General features: G+C 51.0%; 8 non-coding genes across 8 annotated transcripts; all 8 read left to right on the top strand.

Annotated features, from left to right (window-relative positions):
• Nucleotides 1-1139: 1139 nt before the first annotated feature.
• Nucleotides 1140-1305, top strand: LOC126151784 (U1 spliceosomal RNA). The gene has a single exon (XR_007532066.1). It is a non-coding gene; the product is annotated as a U1 spliceosomal RNA (small nuclear RNA).
• A 2115-nt stretch (nt 1306-3420) lies between these two features.
• Nucleotides 3421-3586, top strand: LOC126151782 (U1 spliceosomal RNA). The gene has a single exon (XR_007532065.1). It is a non-coding gene; the product is annotated as a U1 spliceosomal RNA (small nuclear RNA).
• Nucleotides 3587-5697: 2111 nt separating this feature from the next.
• On the top strand, nt 5698-5864 carry LOC126151789 (U1 spliceosomal RNA). Its single transcript, XR_007532071.1, has one exon. It is a non-coding gene; the product is annotated as a U1 spliceosomal RNA (small nuclear RNA).
• A 2115-nt stretch (nt 5865-7979) lies between these two features.
• On the top strand, nt 7980-8145 carry LOC126151781 (U1 spliceosomal RNA). The gene has a single exon (XR_007532064.1). It is a non-coding gene; the product is annotated as a U1 spliceosomal RNA (small nuclear RNA).
• Nucleotides 8146-10260: 2115 nt separating this feature from the next.
• Nucleotides 10261-10423, top strand: LOC126151778 (U1 spliceosomal RNA). Its single transcript, XR_007532061.1, has one exon. It is a non-coding gene; the product is annotated as a U1 spliceosomal RNA (small nuclear RNA).
• A 2114-nt stretch (nt 10424-12537) lies between these two features.
• On the top strand, nt 12538-12700 carry LOC126151777 (U1 spliceosomal RNA). Its single transcript, XR_007532060.1, has one exon. It is a non-coding gene; the product is annotated as a U1 spliceosomal RNA (small nuclear RNA).
• A 2111-nt stretch (nt 12701-14811) lies between these two features.
• On the top strand, nt 14812-14974 carry LOC126151793 (U1 spliceosomal RNA). The gene has a single exon (XR_007532075.1). It is a non-coding gene; the product is annotated as a U1 spliceosomal RNA (small nuclear RNA).
• A 2111-nt stretch (nt 14975-17085) lies between these two features.
• On the top strand, nt 17086-17252 carry LOC126151786 (U1 spliceosomal RNA). Its single transcript, XR_007532068.1, has one exon. It is a non-coding gene; the product is annotated as a U1 spliceosomal RNA (small nuclear RNA).
• The last annotated feature ends 1430 nt before the right edge of the window (nt 17253-18682 follow it).

Genomic DNA, 18682 nt, shown 5'->3' with positions numbered 1-18682 from the left:
AGCTCGCTATTCGTCTTCCAAAATATTAAAAGTACACCCATACCTCCAGATTCAGCCGTCCCCCACCCCCTGTACAAACTGTCTGTCGTATGGGCGCCCTTGGAGTGAGAACAGATAGGTTTCGAATGGAGTGGAAATACATAAAACTCTTCTTTTCTCTCTCTATAACAAGTGTAATTAGAAAGAAACAAAAAGCAATTTAGTTTATCCTTACGTACTGCACGTCTAAGCAAAGATACGAAAGGTGGTGGATTTATTGTCACATGTGCTACAGAGGTATCAATCGGTTACCAAATACCGCAAAATTAATCTGCTTCTTCGAAATCAACCCGCTTTCCGGACACAGCTGAAAATGTTGTCATGAATGAAACTTTATTTTTTCTCTCTTATGCGTGGAAGAAAATATCTCCATATTCTGAATGAAAATTTGCACAAATATTCGATCGAGCTTTCCACGTCCTACTCGGAAGGAGAAGCAAAAAGAAGTGTTACTTTTAAGTGTCTTCTGTTACTCGGCGTCGAATGTCGAACGTGCTGATTGAATGTTCGCTCTTGGAGTTCACTGACGTCCTGTTTGGTTCGTCGCGCACAACACTCCACGAGTGCATCCAGCTCTCTTAGAACATCTGACAGTGTGAGCTGTGGTCCTTCAGTTGCTCGGCGACAGACGACCGCGCGTGACAATGCTGCCGTATTTGCTAGCACTAAGGGCTCTCCTGAAGGAGGGAAAGTAAAGTGTGGCTTGCATTGTGGCTGCAGAAAGCACTCATTCCGCAGATCTCATTCGCGGTTTCAACAGCCGAGAAAGAGGGCTCGTTTGAGACGGAGAGGAGGGCCCGGAGGCGGCAACCCGGACTTGCCCGCCATCTTCCGGAGGGAACGGTAAATTAACCCCAGCAGCGGCGGCGCCTGCGAGCCGGTATGATGGTGCTCGCACAAAATGCATCGTTTTTCTCGCAGAGGAGGCGTTGTTACGACTGTCTGCCATCTAACTCGACAGCCAATAGCTCTCTTGTAAGGAGACAGGTATATGGACGGCCACCATTCTGTTCGCCGATTGCGGAAAACGTCAGGAGCTCTCGTTACATCTCGAGAGCGCGAGGCACTACAAATTCTCGCCTGTGGCGCGACGAAAGAGCATACTTACCTGGCGTAGGGGCTACCGTGATCATGAAGGCGGTTCCTCCGGGGTGAGGCTCTTCCATTATTGCACTTCGGTCGAGCTGACCCCCGCGATTACTCCAAATGTGAGTAACTCGGGCGCATAATTTTTGGTAGTCGGGACTTGCGTTCGCGCTGTCCCGGTGTCTATTTCAATTGCAAACGCAGTAATCTGTGCTAGCAGTCGCTAACTAGTGCGTCTGAGCACTCGGCCAGCAACGTGTTCCGCAAGGGACTGCCCAAACGCAGCAGCACTCGCGCTAGGCGCGTACCACACGTCTGCGTCGACCTGCGTCAAACCAGAGCCAGAGCAACACTGTCTGTTCGATAAGCGCGGGGGACGCGCACCATTAGTAGCAGCGGCAGCCGCGAGATGGCTCAAGCGGTCTAACTCTGGTACGACACCCCCATTAATGGTCGAACGGCGACTTTTGGCTTCTCTGTCCATCAGGGGAATGCGCGCCAAACGCAACTGGACGGCGCGCCTTCCCTGCACGCACGGCGACCGCGGTGGCGCGAGCCGCGTACACGAGGGCCGTCGTCCAGCCGAACGCATTGTCGCCTGTGGCCAGGTACATGAGGGGCCGGAAGCAAGCGTCTAGCGTAGCGTCTCAAGACTTGCAGACTTGCGGCACTTGAGGAGCTGGCGGGGATGTGAAATGACGTGGCCAACTGTACCGAAAACGGGAAGAGAAATTCTAGGCAACGGCAGCTTGTTGCTCCCAGGCGTGCCACGCTGACTGACAAGGGCAGCGTTGCTTAAATTCGGTGATGGGACGATAGACCGCTGTAGGCTGTTTATTAGGCCACGACAGTGAGCGTTTACTTTCTGTAAGGAATGTCTTGTCGTCGCAGATGTTGTGTTTTCATGTGACTACTTTGCAGGCGACCGGAAAAAAAAAAAAAGATTGGTAGATTGAGCAGTTACAACATGGGGGAGACGAAAAACGGCGTGGTGAGGCGCAGAAAATTTCTTTCGTGGTAGCTGTACTCGGGGCTCTCAGGGAAAGTAGAAAACGCAATGTTATCAGGGGTGCTTTTCTTACGAGAAATCGAGTCAAAAAGTCTGTGTTACGCACGTCTTTAACAGGTGCGGAACTTCAAATCTGTTTATGGCTACTTTACAAGCTCGCTATTCGTCTTCCAAATATTAAAAGTACACCATACCTCCAGATTCAGCCGTCCCCCACCCCCTGTACAAACTGTCTGTCGTATGGGCGCCCTTGGAGTGAGAACAGATAGGTTTCGAATGGGAGTGGAAATAACATAAAACTCTTCTTTTTCTCTCTCTATAACAAGTGTAATTAGAAAGAAACAAAAAGCAATTTAGTTTATCCTTACGTACTGCACGTCTAAGCAAAGATACGAAAGGTGGTGGATTTAATGTCACCATAGCTACAAGGTATCAATCGGTTACCAAATACCGCAAAATTAATCTGCTTCTTCGAAATCAACCCGCTTTCCGGACACAGCTGAAATGTTGTCATGAATGAAACTTTATTTTTTCTCTCTTATGCGTGAAGAAAATATCTCCATATTCTGAATGAAAATTTGCACAAATATTCGATCGAGCTTTCCACGTCCTACTCGGAAGGAGAAGCAAAAAGAAGTGTTACCTTTTAAGTGTCTTCTGTTACTCGGCGTCGAATGTCGAACGTGCTGATTGATGTTCGCTCTTGGAGTTCACTGACGTCCTGTTTGTTCGTCGCGCACAACACTCACGAGTGCATCCAGCTCTCTTAGAACATCTGACAGTGTGAGCTGTGGTCCTTCAGTTGCTCGGCGACAGACGACCGCGCGTGACAATGCTGCCGTATTTGCTAGCACTAAGGGCTCTCCTGGAAGGAGGGAAAGTAAAGTGTGGCTTGCATTGTGGCTGCAGAAAGCACTCATTCCGCAGATCTCATTCGCGGTTTCAACAGCCGAGAAAGAGGGCTCGTTTGAGACGGAGAGGAGGGCCCGGAGGCGGCAACCCGGACTTGGCCCGCCATCTTCCGGAGGGAACGGTAAATTAACCCCAGCAGCGGCCGGCGCCGCGAGCCGTATGATGGTGCTCGCACAAAATGCATCGTTTTTCTCGGCAGAGGAGCGTTGTTACGACTGTCTGCCATCTAACTCGACAGCCAATAGCTCTCTTGTAAGGAGACAGGTATATGGACGGCCACCATTCTGTTCGCCGATTGCGAAAACGTCAGGAGCTCTCGTTACATCTCGAGAGCGCGAGGCACTACAAATTCTCGCCTGTGGCGCGACGAAAGCATACTTACCTGGCGTAGGGGCTACCGTGATCATGAAGGCGGTTCCTCCGGGGTGAGGCTCTTCCATTATTGCACTTCGGTCGAGCTGACCCCCGCGATTACTCCAAATGTGAGTAACTCGGGCGCATAATTTTTGGTAGTCGGGACTTGCGTTCGCGCTGTCCCGGTGTCTATTTCAATTGCAAACGCAGTAATCTGTGCTAGCAGTCGCTAACTAGTGCGTCTGAGCACTCGGCCAGCAACGTGTTCCGCAAGGGACTGCCAAACGCAGCAGCACTCGCGCTAGGCGCGTACCACACGTCTGCGTCGACCTGGCGTCAAACCCAGAGCCAGAGCACACTGTCTGTTCGATAAGCGCGGGGGACGCGCACCAGTAGTAGCAGCGGCAGCCGCGAGATGGCTCAAGCGGTCTAACTCTGGTACGACACCCCCATAATGGTCGAACGGCGACTTTTGGCTTCTCTGTCATCAGGGGAATGCGCGCCAAACGCAACTGGACGGCGCGCCATTCCCTGCACGCACGGCGACCGCGGTGGCGCGAGCCGGCGTACACGAGGCGTCGTCCAGCCGAACGCATTGTCGCCTGTGGCCAGGTACATGAGGGGCCGGAAGCAAGCGTCTAGCGTAGCGTCTCAAGACTTGCAGACTTGCGGCACTTGAGGAGCTGGCGGGGATGTGAAATGACGTGGCCAACTGTACCGAAACGGGGAAGAGAAATTCTAGGCAACGGCAGCTTGTGCTCCCAGGCGGCCACGCTGACTGACAAGGGCCCAGCGTTGCTTAAATTCGGTGATGGGACGAGAACCGCTGTAGGCTGTTTATTAGGCCACGACAGTGAGCGTTTACTTTCTGTAAGGAATGTCTTGTCGTCGCAGATGTTGTGTTTCATGTGACTACTTTGCAGGCGACCGGAAAAAAAAAAAAAAGATTGGTAATGAGCAGTTACAACATGGGGAAGACGAAAAACGGCGTGGTGAGCGCAGAAAATTTCTTTCGTGGTAGCTGTACTCGGGGCTCTCAGGGAAAGTAGAAAACGCAATGTTATCAGGGGTGCTTTTCTTACGAGAAATCGAGTCAAAAAGTCTGTGTTACGCACGTCTTTAACAGGTGCGGAACTTCAAATCTGTTTATGGCTACTTTACAAGCTCGCTATTCGTCTTCCAAAATATTAAAAAGTACACCATACCTCCAGATTCAGCCGTCCCCCACCCCCTGTACAAACTGTCTGTCGTATGGGCGCCCTTGGAGTGAGAACAGATAGGTTTCGAATGGAGTGGAAATAACATAAAACTCTTCTTTTTCTCTCTCTATAACAAGTGTAATTAGAAAGAAACAAAAAGCAATTTAGTTTATCCTTACGTACTGCACGTCTAAGCAAAGATACGAAAGGTGGTGGATTTAATGTCACCATAGCTACAAGGTATCAATCGGTTACCAAATACGCAAAATTAATCTGCTTCTTCGAAATCAACCCGCTTTCCGGACACAGCTGAAATGTTGTCCATGAATGAAACTTTATTTTTTCTCTCTTATGCGTGAAGAAAATATCTCCATATTCTGAATGAAAATTTGCACAAATATTCGATCGAGCTTTCCACGTCCTACTCGGAAGGAGAAGCAAAAAGAAGTGTTACCTTTTAAGTGTCTTCTGTTACTCGGCGTCGAATGTCGAACGTGCTGATTGATGTTCGCTCTTGGAGTTCACTGACGTCCTGTTTGTTCGTCGCGCACAACACTCACGAGTGCATCCAGCTCTCTTAGAACATCTGACAGTGTGAGCTGTGGTCCTTCAGTTGCTCGGCGACAGACGACCGCGCGTGACAATGCTGCCGTATTTGCTAGCACTAAGGGCTCTCCTGGAAGGAGGGGAAAGTAAAGTGTGGCTTGCATTGTGGCTGCAGAAAGCACTCATTCCGCAGATCTCATTCGCGGTTTCAACAGCCGAGAAAGAGGGCTCGTTTGAGACGGAGAGGAGGGCCCGGAGGCGGCAACCCGGACTTGGCCCGCCATCTTCCGGAGGGAACGGTAAATTAACCCCAGCAGCGGCCGGCGCCGCGAGCCGTATGATGGTGCTCGCACAAAATGCATCGTTTTTCTCGGCAGAGGAGCGTTGTTACGACTGTCTGCCATCTAACTCGACAGCCAATTAGCTCTCTTGTAAGGAGACAGGTATATGGACGGCCACCATTCTGTTCGCCGATTGCGAAAACGTCAGGAGCTCTCGTTACATCTCGAGAGCGCGAGGCACTACAAATTCTCGCTGTGGCGCGACGAAAGCATACTTACCTGGCGTAGGGGCTACCGTGATCATGAAGGCGGTTCCTCCGGGGTGAGGCTCTTCCATTATTGCACTTCGGTCGAGCTGACCCCGCGATTACTCCAAATGTGAGTAACTCGGGCGCATAATTTTTGGGTAGTCGGGACTTGCGTTCGCGCTGTCCCGGTGTCTATTTCAATTGCAAACGCAGTAATCTGTGCTAGCAGTCGCTAACTAGTGCGTCTGAGCACTCGGCCAGCAACGTGGTTCCGCAAGGGACTGCCAAACGCAGCAGCACTCGCGCTAGGCGCGTACCACACGTCTGCGTCGACCTGGCGTCAAACCCAGAGCCAGAGCACACTGTCTGTTCGATAAGCGCGGGGGACGCGCACCAGTAGTAGCAGCGGCAGCCGCGAGATGGCTCAAGCGGTCTAACTCTGGTACGACACCCCCATTAATGGTCGAACGGCGACTTTTGGCTTCTCTGTCCATCAGGGGAATGCGCGCCAAACGCAACTGGACGGCGCGCCATTCCCTGCACGCACGGCGACCGCGGTGGCGCGAGCCGGCGTACACGAGGCGTCGTCCAGCCGAACGCATTGTCGCCTGTGGCCAGGTACATGAGGGGCCGGAAGCAAGCGTCTAGCGTAGCGTCTCAAGACTTGCAGACTTGCGGCACTTGAGGAGCTGGCGGGGATGTGAAATGACGTGGCCAACTGTACCGAAAACGGGGAAGAGAAATTCTAGGCAACGGCAGCTTGTGCTCCCAGGCGGCCACGCTGACTGACAAGGGCCAGCGTTGCTTAAATTCGGTGATGGGACGAGAACCGCTGTAGGCTGTTTATTAGGCCACGACAGTGAGCGTTTACTTTCTGTAAGGAATGTCTTGTCGTCGCAGATGTTGTGTTTCATGTGACTACTTTGCAGGCGACCGGAAAAAAAAAAAAAAGATTGGTAATGAGCAGTTACAACATGGGGAAGACGAAAAACGGCGTGGTGAGCGCAGAAAATTTCTTTCGTGGTAGCTGTACTCGGGGCTCTCAGGGAAAGTAGAAAACGCAATGTTATCAGGGGTGCTTTTCTTACGAGAAATCGAGTCAAAAAGTCTGTGTTAACGCACGTCTTTAACAGGTGCGGAACTTCAAATCTGTTTATGGCTACTTTACAAGCTCGCTATTCGTCTTCCAAAATATTAAAAGTACACCATACCTCCAGATTCAGCCGTCCCCCACCCCCTGTACAAACTGTCTGTCGTATGGGCGCCCTTGGAGTGAGAACAGATAGGTTTCGAATGGAGTGGAAATAACATAAAACTCTTCTTTTTCTCTCTCTATAACAAGTGTAATTAGAAAGAAACAAAAAGCAATTTAGTTTATCCTTACGTACTGCACGTCTAAGCAAAGATACGAAAGGTGGTGGATTTAATGTCACCATAGCTACAAGGTATCAATCGGTTACCAAATACCGCAAAATTAATCTGCTTCTTCGAAATCAACCCGCTTTCCGGACACAGCTGAAATGTTGTCATGAATGAAACTTTATTTTTTCTCTCTTATGCGTGAAGAAAATATCTCCATATTCTGAATGAAAATTTGCACAAATATTCGATCGAGCTTTCCACGTCCTACTCGGAAGGAGAAGCAAAAAGAAGTGTTACCTTTTAAGTGTCTTCTGTTACTCGGCGTCGAATGTCGAACGTGCTGATTGATGTTCGCTCTTGGAGTTCACTGACGTCCTGTTTGTTCGTCGCGCCACAACACTCACGAGTGCATCCAGCTCTCTTAGAACATCTGACAGTGTGAGCTGTGGTCCTTCAGTTGCTCGGCGACAGACGACCGCGCGTGACAATGCTGCCGTATTTGCTAGCACTAAGGGCTCTCCTGGAAGGAGGGAAAGTAAAGTGTGGCTTGCATTGTGGCTGCAGAAAGCACTCATTCCGCAGATCTCATTCGCGGTTTCAACAGCCGAGAAAGAGGGCTCGTTTGAGACGGAGAGGAGGGCCCGGAGGCGGCAACCCGGACTTGGCCCGCCATCTTCCGGAGGGAAACGGTAAATTAACCCCAGCAGCGGCCGGCGCCGCGAGCCGTATGATGGTGCTCGCACAAAATGCATCGTTTTTCTCGGCAGAGGTGCGTTGTTACGACTGTCTGCCATCTAACTCGACAGCCAATAGCTCTCTTGTAAGGAGACAGGTATATGGACGGCCACCATTCTGTTCGCCGATTGCGAAAACGTCAGGAGCTCTCGTTACCATCTCGAGAGCGCGAGGCACTACAAATTCTCGCCTGTGGCGCGACGAAAGCATACTTACCTGGCGTAGGGGCTACCGTGATCATGAAGGCGGTTCCTCCGGGGTGAGGCTCTTCCATTATTGCACTTCGGTCGAGCTGACCCCCGCGATTACTCCAAATGTGAGTAACTCGGGCGCATAATTTTTGGTAGTCGGGACTTGCGTTCGCGCTGTCCCGGTGTCTATTTCAATTGCAAACGCAGTATCTGTGCTAGCAGTCTGCTAACTAGTGCGTCTGAGCACTCGGCCAGCAACGTGTTCCGCAAGGGACTGCCAAACGCAGCAGCACTCGCGCTAGGCGCGTACCACACGTCTGCGTCGACCTGGCGTCAAACCCAGAGCCAGAGCACACTGTCTGTTCGATAAGCGCGGGGGACGCGCACCAGTAGTAGCAGCGGCAGCCGCGAGATGGCTCAAGCGGTCTAACTCTGGTACGACACCCCCATTAATGTCGAACGGCGACTTTTGGCTTCTCTGTCCATCAGGGGAATGCGCGCCAAACGCAACTGGACGGCGCGCCATTCCCTGCACGCACGGCGACCGCGGTGGCGCGAGCCGGCGTACACGAGGCGTCGTCCAGCCGAACGCATTGTCGCCTGTGGCCAGGTACATGAGGGGCCGGAAGCAAGCGTCTAGCGTAGCGTCTCAAGACTTGCAGACTTGCGGCACTTGAGGAGCTGGCGGGGATGTGAAATGACGTGGCCAACTGTACCGAAAACGGGGAAGAGAAATTCTAGGCAACGGCAGCTTGTGCTCCCAGGCGGCCACGCTGACTGACAAGGGCCAGCGTTGCTTAAATTCGGTGATGGGACGAGAACCGCTGTAGGCTGTTTATTAGGCCACGACAGTGAGCGTTTACTTTCTGTAAGGAATGTCTTGTCGTCGCAGATGTTGTGTTTTCATGTGACTACTTGCAGGCGACCGGAAAAAAAAAAAAAAGAAGATTGGTAATGAGCAGTTACAACATGGGGAAGACGAAAAAACGGCGTGGTGAGCGCAGAAAATTTCTTTCGTGGTAGCTGTACTCGGGGCTCTCAGGGAAAGTAGAAAACGCAATGTTATCAGGGGTGCTTTTCTTACGAGAAATCGAGTCAAAAAGTCTGTGTTACGCACGTCTTTAACAGGTGCGGAACTTCAAATCTGTTTATGGCTACTTTACAAGCTCGCTATTCGTCTTCCAAAATATTAAAAGTACACCATACCTCCAGATTCAGCCGTCCCCCACCCCCTGTACAAACTGTCTGTCGTATGGGCGCCCTTGGAGTGAGAACAGATAGGTTTCGAATGGAGTGGAAATAACATAAAACTCTTCTTTTTCTCTCTCTATAACAAGTGTAATTAGAAAGAAACAAAAAGCAATTTAGTTTATCCTTACGTACTGCACGTCTAAGCAAAGATACGAAAGGTGGTGGATTTAATGTCACCATAGCTACAAGGTATCAATCGGTTACCAAATACCGCAAAATTAATCTGCTTCTTCGAAATCAACCCGCTTTCCGGACACAGCTGAAATGTTGTCATGAATGAAACTTTATTTTTTCTCTCTTATGCGTGAAGAAAATATCTCCATATTCTGAATGAAAATTTGCACAAATATTCGATCGAGCTTTCCACGTCCTACTCGGAAGGAGAAGCAAAAAGAAGTGTTACCTTTTAAGTGTCTTCTGTTACTCGGCGTCGAATGTCGAACGTGCTGATTGATGTTCGCTCTTGGAGTTCACTGACGTCCTGTTTGTTCGTCGCGCACAACACTCACGAGTGCATCCAGCTCTCTTAGAACATCTGACAGTGTGAGCTGTGGTCCTTCAGTTGCTCGGCGACAGACGACCGCGCGTGACAATGCTGCCGTATTTGCTAGCACTAAGGGCTCTCCTGGAAGGAGGGAAAGTAAAGTGTGGCTTGCATTGTGGCTGCAGAAAGCACTCATTCCGCAGATCTCATTCGCGGTTTCAACAGCCGAGAAAGAGGGCTCGTTTGAGACGGAGAGGAGGGCCCGGAGGCGGCAACCCGGACTTGGCCCGCCATCTTCCGGAGGGAACGGTAAATTAACCCCAGCAGCGGCCGGCGCCGCGAGCCGTATGATGGTGCTCGCACAAAATGCATCGTTTTTCTCGGCAGAGGAGCGTTGTTACGACTGTCTGCCATCTAACTCGACAGCCAATAGCTCTCTTGTAAGGGAGACAGGTATATGGACGGCCACCATTCTGTTCGCCGATTGCGAAAACGTCAGGAGCTCTCGTTACATCTCGAGAGCGCGAGGCACTACAAATTCTCGCCTGTGGCGCGACGAAAGCATACTTACCTGGCGTAGGGGCTACCGTGATCATGAAGGCGGTTCCTCCGGGGTGAGGCTCTTCCATTGCACTTCGGTCGAGCTGACCCCCGCGATTACTCCAAATGTGAGTAACTCGGGCGCATAATTTTTGGTAGTCGGGACTTGCGTTCGCGCTGTCCCGGTGTCTATTTCAATTGCAAACGCAGTAATCTGTGCTAGCAGTCGCTAACTAGTGCGTCTGAGCACTCGGCCAGCAACGTGTTCCGCAAGGGACTGCCAAACGCAGCAGCACTCGCGCTAGGCGCGTACCACACGTCTGCGTCGACCTGGCGTCAAACCCAGAGCCAGAGCACACTGTCTGTTCGATAAGCGCGGGGGACGCGCACCAGTAGTAGCAGCGGCAGCCGCGAGATGGCTCAAGCGGTCTAACTCTGGTACGACACCCCCATTAATGGTCGAACGGCGACTTTTGGCTTCTCTGTCCATCAGGGGAATGCGCGCCAAACGCAACTGGACGGCGCGCCATTCCCTGCACGCACGGCGACCGCGGTGGCGCGAGCCGGCGTACACGAGGCGTCGTCCAGCCGAACGCATTGTCGCCTGTGGCCAGGTACATGAGGGGCCGGAAGCAAGCGTCTAGCGTAGCGTCTCAAGACTTGCAGACTTGCGGCACTTGAGGAGCTGGCGGGGATGTGAAATGACGTGGCCAACTGTACCGAAAACGGGGAAGAGAAATTCTAGGCAACGGCAGCTTGTGCTCCCAGGCGGCCACGCTGACTGACAAGGGCCAGCGTTTGCTTAAATTCGGTGATGGGACGAGAACCGCTGTAGGCTGTTTATTAGGCCACGACAGTGAGCGTTTACTTTCTGTAAGGAATGTCTTGTCGTCGCAGATGTTGTGTTTCATGTGACTACTTTGCAGGCGACCGGAAAAAAAAAAAAAAAGATTGGTAATGAGCAGTTACAACATGGGGAAGACGAAAAACGGCGTGGTGAGCGCAGAAAATTTCTTTCGTGGTAGCTGTACTCGGGGCTCTCAGGGAAAGTAGAAAACGCAATGTTATCAGGGGTGCTTTTCTTACGAGAAATCGAGTCAAAAAGTCTGTGTTACGCACGTCTTTAACAGGTGCGGAACTTCAAATCTGTTTATGGCTACTTTACAAGCTCGCTATTCGTCTTCCAAAATATTAAAAGTACACCATACCTCCAGATTCAGCCGTCCCCCCACCCCCTGTACAAACTGTCTGTCGTATGGGCGCCCTTGGAGTGAGAACAGATAGGTTTCGAATGGAGTGGAAATAACATAAAACTCTTCTTTTTCTCTCTCTATAACAAGTGTAATTAGAAAGAAACAAAAAGCAATTTAGTTTATCCTTACGTACTGCACGTCTAAGCAAAGATACGAAAGGTGGTGGATTTAATGTCACCATAGCTACAAGGTATCAATCGGTTACCAAATACCGCAAAATTAATCTGCTTCTTCGAAATCAACCCGCTTTCGGACACAGCTGAAATGTTGTCATGAATGAAACTTTATTTTTTCTCTCTTATGCGTGAAGAAAATATCTCCATATTCTGAATGAAAATTTGCACAAATATTCGATCGAGCTTTCCACGTCCTACTCGGAAGGAGAAGCAAAAAGAAGTGTTACCTTTTAAGTGTCTTCTGTTACTCGGCGTCGAATGTCGAACGTGCTGATTGATGTTCGCTCTTGGAGTTCACTGACGTCCTGTTTGTTCGTCGCGCACAACACTCACGAGTGCATCCAGCTCTCTTAGAACATCTGACAGTGTGAGCTGTGGTCCTTCAGTTGCTCGGCGACAGACGACCGCGCGTGACAATGCTGCCGTATTTGCTAGCACTAAGGGCTCTCCTGGAAGGAGGGAAAGTAAAGTGTGGCTTGCATTGTGGCTGCAGAAAGCACTCATTCCGCAGATCTCATTCGCGGTTTCAACAGCCGAGAAAGAGGGCTCGTTTGAGACGGAGAGGAGGGCCCGGAGGCGGCAACCCGGACTTGGCCCGCCATCTTCCGGAGGGAACGGTAAATTAACCCCAGCAGCGGCCGGCGCCGCGAGCCGTATGATGGTGCTCGCACAAAATGCATCGTTTTTCTCGGCAGAGGAGCGTTGTTACGACTGTCTGCCATCTAACTCGACAGCCAATAGCTCTCTTTGTAAGGAGACAGGTATATGGACGGCCACCATTCTGTTCGCCGATTGCGAAAACGTCAGGAGCTCTCGTTACATCTCGAGAGCGCGAGGCACTACAAATTCTCGCCTGTGGCGCGACGAAAGCATACTTACCTGGCGTAGGGGCTACCGTGATCATGAAGGCGGTTCCTCCGGGGTGAGGCTCTTCCATTGCACTTCGGTCGAGCTGACCCCCGCGATTACTCCAAATGTGAGTAACTCGGGCGCATAATTTTTGGTAGTCGGGACTTGCGTTCGCGCTGTCCCGGTGTCTATTTCAATTGCAAACGCAGTAATCTGTGCTAGCAGTCGCTAACTAGTGCGTCTGAGCACTCGGCCAGCAACGTGTTCCGCAAGGGACTGCCAAACGCAGCAGCACTCGCGCTAGGCGCGTACCACACGTCTGCGTCGACCTGGCGTCAAACCCAGAGCCAGAGCACACTGTCTGTTCGATAAGCGCGGGGGACGCGCACCAGTAGTAGCAGCGGCAGCCGCGAGATGGCTCAAGCGGTCTAACTCTGGTACGACACCCCCATTAATGGTCGAACGGCGACTTTTGGCTTCTCTGTCCATCAGGGGAATGCGCGCCAAACGCAACTGGACGGCGCGCCATTCCCTGCACGCACGGCGACCGCGGTGGCGCGAGCCGGCGTACACGAGGCGTCGTCCAGCCGAACGCATTGTCGCCTGTGGCCAGGTACATGAGGGGCCGGAAGCAAGCGTCTAGCGTAGCGTCTCAAGACTTGCAGACTTGCGGCACTTGAGGAGCTGGCGGGGATGTGAAATGACGTGGCCAACTGTACCGAAAACGGGAAGAGAAATTCTAGGCAACGGCAGCTTGTGCTCCCAGGCGGCCACGCTGACTGACAAGGGCCAGCGTTGCTTAAATTCGGTGATGGGACGAGAACCGCTGTAGGCTGTTTATTAGGCCACGACAGTGAGCGTTTACTTTCTGTAAGGAATGTCTTGTCGTCGCAGATGTTGTGTTTCATGTGACTACTTTGCAGGCGACCGGAAAAAAAAAAAAAAAGATTGGTAATGAGCAGTTACAACATGGGGAAGACGAAAAACGGCGTGGTGAGCGCAGAAAATTTCTTTCGTGGTAGCTGTACTCGGGGCTCTCAGGGAAAGTAGAAAACGCAATGTTATCAGGGGTGCTTTTCTTACGAGAAATCGAGTCAAAAAGTCTGTGTTACGCACGTCTTTAACAGGTGCGGAACTTCAAATCTGTTTATGGCTACTTTACAAGCTCGCTATTCGTCTTCCAAAATATTAAAAGTACACCATACCTCCAGATTCAGCCGTCCCCCACCCCCTGTACAAACTGTCTGTCGTATGGGCGCCCTTGGAGTGAGAACAGATAGGTTTCGAATGGAGTGGAAATAACATAAAACTCTTCTTTTTCTCTCTCTATAACAAGTGTAATTAGAAAGAAACAAAAAGCAATTTAGTTTATCCTTACGTACTGCACGTCTAAGCAAAGATACGAAAGGTGGTGGATTTAATGTCACCATAGCTACAAGGTATCAATCGGTTACCAAATACCGCAAAATTAATCTGCTTCTTCGAAATCAACCCGCTTTCCGGACACAGCTGAAATGTTGTCATGAATGAAACTTTATTTTTTCTCTCTTATGCGTGAAGAAAATATCTCCATATTCTGAATGAAAATTTGCACAAATATTCGATCGAGCTTTCCACGTCCTACTCGGAAGGAGAAGCAAAAAGAAGTGTTACCTTTTAAGTGTCTTCTGTTACTCGGCGTCGAATGTCGAACGTGCTGATTGATGTTCGCTCTTGGAGTTCACTGACGTCCTGTTTGTTCGTCGCGCACAACACTCACGAGTGCATCCAGCTCTCTTAGAACATCTGACAGTGTGAGCTGTGGTCCTTCAGTTGCTCGGCGACAGACGACCGCGCGTGACAATGCTGCCGTATTTGCTAGCACTAAGGGCTCTCCTGGAAGGAGGGAAAGTAAAGTGTGGCTTGCATTGTGGCTGCAGAAAGCACTCATTCCGCAGATCTCATTCGCGGTTTCAACAGCCGAGAAAGAGGGCTCGTTTGAGACGGAGAGGAGGGCCCGGAGGCGGCAACCCGGACTTGGCCCGCCATCTTCCGGAGGGAACGGTAAATTAACCCCAGCAGCGGCCGGCGCCGCGAGCCGTATGATGGTGCTCGCACAAAATGCATCGTTTTTCTCGGCAGAGGAGCGTTGTTACGACTGTCTGCCATCTAACTCGACAGCCAATAGCTCTCTTGTAAGGAGACAGGTATATGGACGGCCACCATTCTGTTCGCCGATTGCGAAAACGTCAGGAGCTCTCGTTACATCTCGAGAGCGCGAGGCACTACAAATTCTCGCCTGTGGCGCGACGAAAGCATACTTACCTGGCGTAGGGGCTACCGTGATCATGAAGGCGGTTCCTCCGGGGTGAGGCTCTTCCATTGCACTTCGGTCGAGCTGACCCCCGCGATTACTCCAAATGTGAGTAACTCGGGCGCATAATTTTTGGTAGTCGGGACTTGCGTTCGCGCTGTCCCGGTGTCTATTTCAATTGCAAACGCAGTAATCTGTGCTAGCAGTCGCTAACTAGTGCGTCTGAGCACTCGGCCAGCAACGTGTTCCGCAAGGGACTGCCAAACGCAGCAGCACTCGCGCTAGGCGCGTACCACACGTCTGCGTCGACCTGGCGTCAAACCCAGAGCCAGAGCACACTGTCTGTTCGATAAGCGCGGGGGACGCGCACCAGTAGTAGCAGCGGCAGCCGCGAGATGGCTCAAGCGGTCTAACTCTGGTACGACACCCCCATTAATGGTCGAACGGCGACTTTTGGCTTCTCTGTCCATCAGGGGAATGCGCGCCAAACGCAACTGGACGGCGCGCCATTCCCTGCACGCACGGCGACCGCGGTGGCGCGAGCCGGCGTACACGAGGCGTCGTCCAGCCGAACGCATTGTCGCCTGTGGCCAGGTACATGAGGGGCCGGAAGCAAGCGTCTAGCGTAGCGTCTCAAGACTTGCAGACTTGCGGCACTTGAGGAGCTGGCGGGGATGTGAAATGACGTGGCCAACTGTACCGAAAACGGGGAAGAGAAATTCTAGGCAACGGCAGCTTGTGCTCCCAGGCGGCCACGCTGACTGACAAGGGCCAGCGTTGCTTAAATTCGGTGATGGGACGAGAACCGCTGTAGGCTGTTTATTAGGCCACGACAGTGAGCGTTTACTTTCTGTAAGGAATGTCTTGTCGTCGCAGATGTTGTGTTTCATGTGACTACTTTGCAGGCGACCGGAAAAAAAAAAAAAAGATTGGTAATGAGCAGTTACAACATGGGGAAGACGAAAAACGGCGTGGTGAGCGCAGAAATTTTCTTTCGTGGTAGCTGTACTCGGGGCTCTCAGGGAAAGTAGAAAACGCAATGTTATCAGGGGTGCTTTTCTTACGAGAAATCGAGTCAAAAAGTCTGTGTTACGCACGTCTTTAACAGGTGCGGAACTTCAAATCTGTTTATGGCTACTTTACAAGCTCGCTATTCGTCTTCCAAAATATTAAAAGTACACCATACCTCCAGATTCAGCCGTCCCCCACCCCCTGTACAAACTGTCTGTCGTATGGGCGCCCTTGGAGTGAGAACAGATAGGTTTCGAATGGAGTGGAAATAACATAAAACTCTTCTTTTTCTCTCTCTATAACAAGTGTAATTAGAAAGAAACAAAAAGCAATTTAGTTTATCCTTACGTACTGCACGTCTAAGCAAAGATACGAAAGGTGGTGGATTTAATGTCACCATAGCTACAAGGTATCAATCGGTTACCAAATACCGCAAAATTAATCTGCTTCTTCGAAATCAACCCGCTTTCCGGACACAGCTGAAATGTTGTCATGAATGAAACTTTATTTTTTCTCTCTTATGCGTGAAGAAAATATCTCCATATTCTGAATGAAAATTTGCACAAATATTCGATCGAGCTTTCCACGTCCTACTCGGAAGGAGAAGCAAAAAGAAGTGTTACCTTTTAAGTGTCTTCTGTTACTCGGCGTCGAATGTCGAACGTGCTGATTGATGTTCGCTCTTGGAGTTCACTGACGTCCTGTTTGTTCGTCGCGCACAACACTCACGAGTGCATCCAGCTCTCTTAGAACATCTGACAGTGTGAGCTGTGGTCCTTCAGTTGCTCGGCGACAGACGACCGCGCGTGACAATGCTGCCGTATTTGCTAGCACTAAGGGCTCTCCTGGAAGGAGGGAAAGTAAAGTGTGGCTTGCATTGTGGCTGCAGAAAGCACTCATTCCGCAGATCTCATTCGCGGTTTCAACAGCCGAGAAAGAGGGCTCGTTTGAGACGGAGAGGAGGGCCCGGAGGCGGCAACCCGGACTTGGCCCGCCATCTTCCGGAGGGAACGGTAAATTAACCCCAGCAGCGGCCGGCGCCGCGAGCCGTATGATGGTGCTCGCACAAAATGCATCGTTTTTCTCGGCAGAGGAGCGTTGTTACGACTGTCTGCCATCTAACTCGACAGCCAATAGCTCTCTTGTAAGGAGACAGGTATATGGACGGCCACCATTCTGTTCGCCGATTGCGAAAACGTCAGGGCTCTCGTTACATCTCGAGAGCGCGAGGGCACTACAAATTCTCGCCTGTGGCGCGACGAAAGCATACTTACCTGGCGTAGGGGCTACCGTGATCATGAAGGCGGTTCCTCCGGGGTGTGAGGCTCTCTCCATTGCACTTCGGTCGAGCTGACCCCCGCGATTACTCCAAATGTGAGTAACTCGGGCGCATAATTTTTGGTAGTCGGGACTTGCGTTCGCGCTGTCCCCGGTGTCTATTTCAATTGCAAACGCAGTAATCGTGATAGCAGTCGGTAAACTAGTGCGTCCTGAGCACTCGGCCAGCAACGTGTTCCGCAAGGGACTGCCAAACGCAAGCAGCACTCGCGCTAGGCGCGTACCACACGTCTGCGTCGACCTGGCGTCAAACCCAGAGCCAGAGCACACTGTCTGTTCGATAAGCGCGGGGGACGCGCACAAGTAGTAGCAGCGGCAGCCGCGAGATGGCTCAAGCGGTCTAACTCTGGTACGACACCCCCATTAATGGTCGAACGGCGACTTTTGGCTTTCTCTGTCCATCAGGGGAATGCGCGCCAAACGCAATTGGACGGCGCGCCATTCCCTGCACGCACGGCGACCGCGGTGGCGCGAGCCGGCGTACACGAGGCGTCGTCCAGCTGAACGCATTGTCGCCTGTGGCCAGGTACATGAGGGGCCGGAAGCAAGCGTCTAGCGTAGCGTCTCAAGACTTGCAGACTTGCAGCACTTGAGGAGCTTGCGGGGGATGTGAAATGACGTGGCCAACTGTACCGAAAACGGGAAGAGAAATTCTAGGCAACAGCAGCTTGTGCTCCCAGGCGGCCACACTGACAAGGGCCAGCGTTGCTTAAATTCGGTGATGGGACGAGAACCGCTGTAGGCTGTTTATTAGGCCACGACAGTGAGCGTTTACTTTCTGTAAGGAATGTCTTGTCGTCGCAGATGTTGTGTTTCATGTGACTACTTTGAAGTGCGACCGGAAATAAAAAAAAAAAAAAAAAAAAAAAAAGATTAGTAATGAGCAGTTACAACATGGGGAAGACGAAAAACGGCGTGGTGAGCGCAGAAATTTCTTTCGTGGTAGCTGCACTCGGGGATCTCAGGGAAAGTAGAAAACGCAATGTTATCAGGGGGTGCTTTTCTTACGAGAAATCGAGTCAAAAAGTCTGTGTTACGCACGTCTTTAACAGGTGCGGAACTTCAAATCTGTTTATGGCTACTTTACAAGCTCGCTATTCGTCTTCCAAAATATTAAAAGTACACCATACCTCCAGATTCAGCCGTCCCCCCACCCCCCTGTACAAACTGTCTGTCCTATGGGCGCCCTTGGAGTGAGAACAGATAGGTTTCGAATAGAGTGGAAATAACATAAAACTCTTCTTTTTCTCTCTCTATAACAAGTGTAATTAGAGGGAAACAAAAAGCAATTTAGTTTATCCTTACGTACTGCACGTCTAAGCAAAGATACGAAAGGTGGTGGATTTAATGTCACCATAGCTACAAGGTATCAATCGTTTACCAAATACCGCAAAATTAATCTGCTTCTTCGAAATCAACCCGCTTTCCGGACACAGCTGAAATGTTGTCATGAATGAAACTTTATTTTTTCTCTCTTATGCGTGAAGAAAATATCTCCATATTCTGAATGAAAATTTGCACAAAT

The sequence above is a fragment of the Schistocerca cancellata genome, unplaced genomic scaffold (assembly GCF_023864275.1).
Source record: "Schistocerca cancellata isolate TAMUIC-IGC-003103 unplaced genomic scaffold, iqSchCanc2.1 HiC_scaffold_1079, whole genome shotgun sequence".
Lineage (NCBI taxonomy): Eukaryota > Metazoa > Arthropoda > Insecta > Orthoptera > Acrididae > Schistocerca > Schistocerca cancellata.
The sequence above is the reverse complement of the archived record's forward strand: the minus strand, read 5'-3'. Positions and strand labels throughout refer to the sequence as shown.